This window comes from Choristoneura fumiferana, chromosome 14, assembly GCF_025370935.1.
Source record: "Choristoneura fumiferana chromosome 14, NRCan_CFum_1, whole genome shotgun sequence".
NCBI classification, from domain to species: Eukaryota; Metazoa; Arthropoda; class Insecta; order Lepidoptera; family Tortricidae; genus Choristoneura; species Choristoneura fumiferana.
In genome coordinates this window covers 11545092-11553056 of record NC_133485.1, presented here as the reverse complement: position 1 = coordinate 11553056, position 7965 = coordinate 11545092, and the positions used below count along the sequence as shown (strand labels likewise).

The 7965-nt window shown below is 34.9% G+C and overlaps 1 protein-coding gene across 1 annotated transcript in view; it reads right to left on the bottom strand.

Annotated features, from left to right (window-relative positions):
- Positions 1-5734, bottom strand: part of Stoml2 (stomatin like 2) — a 41944-nt gene extending 36210 nt beyond the window's left edge. The window contains exon 1 of the mRNA XM_074097716.1: positions 5565-5734. The gene's annotated coding sequence lies outside the window, so the exon portion shown is untranslated. The remainder of the gene's footprint in view (positions 1-5564) is intronic.
- Between the last annotated feature and the right edge of the window lie 2231 nt (positions 5735-7965).

Sequence of the window (7965 nt, the reverse complement as noted above, 5' to 3'; positions counted from 1 at the left end):
TTATTGCAGAATTGCAGATCACAGAGAGTAGCGGTGTAGTTAGACGTTGACAGTTTTTTTTTTTTTTTGGAGATTGTGGCTTGGTAACGAGACCTTTAAGCCAAGTCTTTATTTTAGAAGTCTTGTTTTTGATCACTTGAATTCACTTATTTCACTATATTTTTCCAATTGTTTTTGATATATTTGTAGAGAGGAACGAAGCAATTTGTGTTTTTCAATAGGTCAGTGAGGCGGCGGAGGATTCTTCAGCTTGATTTATTTCGCTGGCAAGTATCAGTCTGTCAGTGCATAGCTATGACATTTGAATATAATGGTCTAGGTCTCCAACGGCGTTATTGCACGCAGAACCAATATTAGTGTTAACAATACCGAGCCTGTACAAGTGGAATGGTGCATTGCAATGACCAAACCGAAGCCTGTTTATGATAGTATAAAATCCCGACTGGCAATCTTCAAATCATGGTACCACGGCTTGACGGGTAAATCAGTTTGAATATTTCCGTACCATTTTCCTTTCTCTTCTTGATCTTTCTTCCACATGTCTGTCCAGTATCTTCTTACATCTCTGCGAAACGTACTATAAAAGTCGGTCAGAGGGACGTGCACTATATTTTGTACATCCAACATGTTTAATCCTTTGAAAGCAGTCTGGTCTTTTTTTATCGTTTACCAGTTATCCTAGAAGGAATCCACATAAAGGATACTTCGATCTGTTTTAGGGAGAAGCTGTACAAAATATTCCTAATTTTGTATAATAAATAATTAGTTTTGTAATGTATTTTGAAATTTTCTAGCGATTTAATTACACTAAGTGAATCAGATAGTATTAGAAAATCCTTATAATTATTTACACATGAGATACGTTTAAGCGCTTCAATAATAGCGTATGCTTCTGCAGTGAATATGCTACAATTTTGTCTAGTACAAAACTTTGAGAAAACTTAATTTGCGGATCATATACTGCACTACGAACATACCCCTCACCCTTACTGCCATCAGTATAGAGAGTATAGTATTTACTGTTTTTGTGTAGAAATTCTAGAAGCTCCTGATTACTATGAACTTTATCACTGATAACTGAAATTTCAAAGGCCACACTGGTAAATGGAAATGAGTAGCAAGGAGAAATACTACTAGTGTAAATTTTAGAGCAAACATTTTTAATTTCCAGAATGATGTTACTGAGCTTGGGTGACTTACAAGCCAGAAGATCACTGCTAGACAGCAGTGGAGCTGCGATTGCCCTTTGGCCAGGTAATATACTTTCTATAACTAAATTATTATTTTGTGAAATAATCTTGGCACAAAATCTCATGAACAACAATAATCTTCTAAGGATGAGTGGCATTGTAGCAGTTTCCACTTCCATTGCTCTAACAGGTGTAGAGCACATGGCACCTGATATTACTCTGATAGCTTTGTTCTGTAAAATATCTAGTTTTTTAGTGTGTGAGCTATTTATATAAGCAAAACAACTATAGTCAAAGTGGCTTCTTACAATAGCTTTGTACAAACAAGATAATGTTTGGGGATCAGCGCCCCATGTTACTCCAGCTAGGCATTTCATAATGTTAAATCCTTTTAATGCATTGGATAATATATATTTAATGTGCATTTCAAAAGTTAGTTTAGTATCAATTACCACTCCTAAAAACTTATGTTGGGGAACATTTGGAATGATCTCATCATTATAAGTTATAACATCAGTTGGATTGTCTTTTGTAAACAATAATACACTACTCTTAGAAGGGTTAATTTTCAATTTTAGTATGTTGTTATAATAAGAGTGCAGATCTTTGAGGGCTTTATTAACATAGTTAATAGCTTGATCAATATTATAATTAATGCTGTATATGACCAAGTCATCAGCAAATTGTAGTACCTTAACATTATTCATATTTACATATTTACAAATTTCACTTGTATATACATTATACAGCAATGGAGATAATGTGGCTCCTTGCATTGTACCTTTGGATACAGTTCGAGGTCCATACATATTATTGTTATGTCTTATATACAAAGTCCTATCTGTTAAAAAGTTATAAATCCATTTGCACAATAAGCCAGGTATTTGTAGGCTAGACATAACTTGTACAAGAATTGAGGGATTTACATTATCAAAAGCGCCTTGTACATCTAAGAAAACACAAGCAACACTAGATTTATTACATTTTGCATTTTTCAGGTCTTCAATGAGAGAGACAAAGCTGTCGGCACAACTTCTTCCGCGACGGAAACCATACTGAATTGGAGGGATAACGGAATTGGCTTCTATAAAATAGTCGAGCCGAGTTTTAATCATATTCTCAAAGATTTTACCTAAGCATGAAGACAGAGAAATTGGGCGATAAGAAGTTGCGTCCTCAGGTGGTTTTCCTTGCTTATGTATTGGAATTACACATTGTGTTTTCCATGACTGTGGTATGATTTGCAGTACCCAAAGGGAATTAAGGATATTTAGAAATAGCTTTTGAACTGAAAGATCCAAATTCTTAATCAGTATATAAGGAAAGTCATCTAGACCAGGCGTTGTATTTTTACGAGACTGTAAACTGTGGATGAATTCTCTCCATGAAAAAGGATCAAGCAAAAACTTGGATGAATCGCGATTGTTGTTAAGGCAAAAATAATTTTCAAGATTCTCAGTGGAATTGTGATTATCATTGTTTGTTAATTTATCCAGTAAAGGGCCAATAAATTCATCATTAAGAGATTTATTAGTAGTTTTAATTCTTTTAAACATTTTAATATATTTCCAAATTAAACTAATAGGGGTAGTTCTGTTAAAACTGCCACAAAGCCTTCTCCAACTACACTTTTTTTCTTCTGCTATTGTTCTTTTTTTAATAGCATCTAGTTTTTTGTATTTAATGAAATTTTCTACACTAGGATTGTTTCTATAGAATTTTAATGCTTCATATGAATCAATGACACTTTGTTCGCATTTACTGTTCCACCAAGGTGCAGGAGGCTTACTTCTAAAGTTAGAAGTTTTAGTAAATTTAGGAATGCAATTTAATTTTAGAGAGTTAAGCTGCGAACAGAATTGGTCATAAGTCTTGAGTGGATTTTGAGCATCTAACACTATATCTTTAAAATATTCTTTAGAAAGTTCACAGTACTTTTTCCAGTCAGTTTTATTGTATAGAAACTTTTCCATTGGGGCATTAATTTGATATTTATCAACGGACATTATAATATTTGTTATAGTAGGAAAATGGTAGCTTCCCATGTTGTCATCACTTACAGACCACGCGCAAAGTGGTGCTATATTCGGACTTGTGAAACTGATGTCTATTGCAGAGGGGTTGCAATTAGGATAATTTATTGTAGTAAAGTTACCATCATTAAGGATACACAAATTTAAATCGTCGATTAAATCGAATAATTGTTGACCGCGACCTTTTGTAGATACGCAGCCAAAGGCAATATGATGTGCGTTAAAATCTCCTGATACAAAGATTGGTTTAGGTAAATTATTTATTATGCTACGTAATCTATCCATTCTTATATTTCTGTCTGTTGGAGGCCAGTACACGCATAAAATGGTAAGGTCACCACTTTCTGTAGAGATTGATATTGCTATAGATTGAATATCTTCGTAAAAAGTAGTTTGTAGAGGCTTGTACTTAAATGATGGCTTTATTAAAATAGCGACACCGCCATGACCATTATCAGCATTGCGAAAATGTAAATTGTAATTTGGAATGTTGGTGATACGGGTATCTGAAAACCAGTTTCGTTAAGAAGACATATATCTATTTTATTTTTGTGTAAAAAATTTATTAGTAAGGGTTTTTTATTATGAAGACTTTGAATATTAAACTGAGCGATACGAAGTTGTGAAGTTGTAGCTAGATCCATTAATTAAGGCAGGTTTTTGAAAAGTAAATCTTTGATAGATTTCGTCGTAACTGGAGAATCGTCTGCTTTGTTAGCAATCGCTATTAGAGTGCGCACAATAGTCATTGTCAAATCGTTATTGGTCATTAAAAGATTTTTTAAGTCAACTGTTTTTGAGGGAGAGCTTGTGGATGCCAGGTTTTTGGAATTGTTGTTTATTGTTGTGTCTTGTGGTTGTTTCGAGATAGGTTTTTGGATCAATGGAGGAAATTCATCCCTTTTAGAGTCTGTAACACTTGCATAAGTGATTTTGGTTTTCTTTTCTTGGATTTTTCTCATTTTAATGGGGCACATTTTAGAAATAGCTAAGTGAGCTCCACCACAATTTATACAGCAGAGCTCAGTTGGTTTGTCACAATCTTTGTACGAGTGTTCACCTGAACAGCAGCTGCATCGCTGCTTCCCGTTGCATACTTTTGCAGAGTGGTTAAATTTGAAGCAGCGATAGCACTGCTGTAAGGGTGGGACATAGTCAAATACTCTGTAGGAAAACAGATCGTATTGCACACTATCTGGCAATGTATTTGACAGGAATGTAATACTCACTGTCTGTAGAGGTACCCTATTCTGACCGACTTTTTTAGTAAAGCGCCGTACCGCGACGATGTCGAAGCTGGAAGACAGTTTACTGTACAACTCCTTATTGGAAATGTTTTGTGGTACATACCGTATTATGCCCGTTCGTTCTATTTGCGCAGCCGGGATATATGCTTTCATGTTATATTTTTCCATGAATTTGGTATTGTTTAAAAAGTTGTTCGCCGTATTATACTGCTTGAAGATCGCTGTTATTTTATTCGCATTTATTCTGCGAATGGCCACCACACCTTTCACCTCCGCAGCAAAAATATGGTTCAGGTAAATTGGACTTTTGTTACCTAGCTTTTCCTTATTGTCCTTGCTCTCAATGAACACTTTAAATTCGACATTTAACGAATTTTCGGGATACAACCTTTTATAATTAGGCTTTAGATAGGGTAAATACAAATTATCCTCGTTGGAGCCTTCTCCATTCTCCTCGGGCACTGATGCCCTTTTCCTGGCCTTGATAACTGGAGGGCTATCGCCTCCTCCTTCGTCACCAATCATGTTTTAGAAACGTTTTGAACACTTTTCATAACTTTTCAGCTGATAAAATCAAGATAGATCGCAAAAACAACTTAAATAAAACTCAGAGCGCGCGCTTCGTTTAAGAGTTCCCGCCAGAATCCACCGACGTTGACAGTTCCAATAAGCGGCAATAGTGCTGTGTCTTTTTTGTAGTGATGTACATTCATAACAGCCGTTGTTTTAGAACCTTGCTCCTTACAACTTTTGACCTTGTTTTTTTGCTACACGAGACACGTCTGTACGATACATATAAGTTTTTCATCCAGGAAATCTGCCTATATTCCTTTTGTTAGGGAATGGTTGTGATGTGAGCTCGTTTTTGCTTGAAAATAAAACTCTTAAGGAGTTGAAAACGTATTTGTATTTATTTGGTGCTGTGTTTGTTATAATTGGGTCTGTGTGACATAATAATGTGTGGCTTTATGTGGAAGTTTAAAAGGGCTAATTTCTTGCATGAAAAAAACTATATCTTTGTAAAAACATACTTCTTTTTGTAGCTGTCTTGCAAATGTGGTAGTGGAAGAGTAAGATAAAAGTTTGTAGATTACCGAATTATGAATCTGGGTAAAGCACTAAAGTAACGCCTGAATTAGTCAATAATTCCTTAGCTAAATTAAAAGAGAAGAACACACACAAATCACTCAAACCCACTATCACCACCACCACCACACTACACTGACGCGTTTTGAACTAAGCCAGAGCTCATCTTCAGAGCAACACAACCGTACACCATGCTACCAGATTTTAGACCTTGAACACGCATATCATGTTTATGCTATCTTGTACATATATATATCTTGCATGTAGCTATCATACGGTCGCGGTTGAGTTAATAAATTATTTTAGTTCATTGACATGGACTTCCGCAAACGCTTGATTCAATAAATTATAACTTAGGAACTTAAATGAGATAGTTACTTTTCATTAATTCCCGCTCTATACGTCTTGTTTTAAGCAGGTTTTTTATATGATAGGGGACAAACGAGCAAGCGGGTCACCTGATGGAAAGTAATCAATGGCGCCCATGAACGTTCATAACACAGGTTTTTAGTAAAGCTCACTAATCAGCTAACTAATTAAAGTAGTTTTATAACACGATTTATTATGTAATTACTTTACTAGATGTTGTTTTTACACCACTGAGCACGGATTATAATACAAAGCTTGTAAATATGTACTACGAATGTGATTTGTACCGCTGATTATTCTTTATTAACTAAAAGCGTTACTTATTTACGTCTAATACGGTTTTTTTTATCGCAATTTATACTATTATTTAGTTAACCAAGCGCTTAAGAAAATTATGGGTTAAAGAAATTCCTTGTAATGTTTATTTTATTAGGTACTTTCCACTTGGTACTTTCCTATAATTATTTGTGTAATTTGAATCTGTCTTTTTATTCTGCAGATGTTCTGAATACAGTTGAGTCAATTGAGTCAAATGAAGCTGAGGAAATTGCAAGGTTAGTTTAGTATGCAAGGCATTGCAAGGCATTGAAAGAGTTGTTAGCTGATATTTCAAACTCCATGGTACATGTATGCAATAGGTACAATTCAAATATTTGAATTAAAACTATCGTGAGACACAGACATAATTATAAAAAATAGGTACATGGGCACTCACATATTAATGGACGAGGTATGTCCCGACTTTGGCTCTCCGACCGAGCTCATCTTGAGCAAGGGCCACGGATTGGCATGAACTAAGTGAGACATACGTCAACCATTAAGCCTGAGTCACCTTTGTATTATTTCAATAATTAACAATAATAAAAAATAATAATCATTTTCAAGTAACTTTTTGACTGATTTGGGGTGTGATAAAGAATATTTGTATTGTAACACAAATGTTATTTTCTGCACAAAGCAGTGCAGTGATTTTTTATAATGAGTTAAGAAAACATTTTTCCCATGTCAAGTTAAAATTACTAATAAAAATGAAACTGCTTCTTAAGAAGATAGTAATTAGGTATTAAAAACACTAACATTTCGACGACTCTTAAATTAATGATGATGATGAATGATGTGCAAAATTTCAGACGACTGAAGGTAATCACTTTTTTGATAATTGTAGTGGCTGATTACATCTGCACTGCTACATTTTTATTTCTGTACAAAGCACTTGTAACTTCTGATAAAATTTATCTTATCATTGCAGCGCTCTTTGTAACATGTCGTTTCAAAATGAAGAGTTACCATTTCATTCAGAAACTGACAAAAACAGTGTAGCCAGCAGCAGTTTCTCAGAAGATATGAATGAAGAGAAGAAATCCTTCAGCAGTATATTGAAACCCACTAAACAATGGACCAATAGATGCAGTAGTTCACGGGATCCAGTAAAAACTAATAACGATGTTGAAAAAATAAGGAAGCTGTAAGTTTTTTAAACATAATCAAGTGTTGAACTGGATGAGTGTGACATATTCAAATAGAAAATACTAAGTAGTTAAGATTATTATTGGAATTCATTTGGATATCGAAAATACAAACTGAAATATAGATGCACAGAAAAAACCAGAAAAATAAGACCAGCGCTGGGAATCGAACCCAGGTCCTCGGCATTCCGTGCCGTGTGCTATACCGCTACACCACCGCTGGACAACGATACAGACACGAATTTCTCCTATGCACCTCATATCTCAGCTTGTGTTATTTCTTATTTAGCCACTTAAGCAGTGACACTAGTGACATCTATGCCGTAGCCCTCATCGAGAAACTTTTCGGCACTCCATTGGAACTAACCGCTCACCCGGACAAGAGATATCGTTATTAAGCAATCAAATTAAGATTGGTTTTTGGAATCTTTTTGTATTTTTTATTTCAATTCCAAATTTTTTGTTACTTTTACGGTCATCCCGTAAAACCTATATCGAAAATAACAAAAAAAATGTTTCTTGATGAGGGCTACGGCATAGATGTCGCTAGTGTCGCTGCTTAAGTGGCTAAATA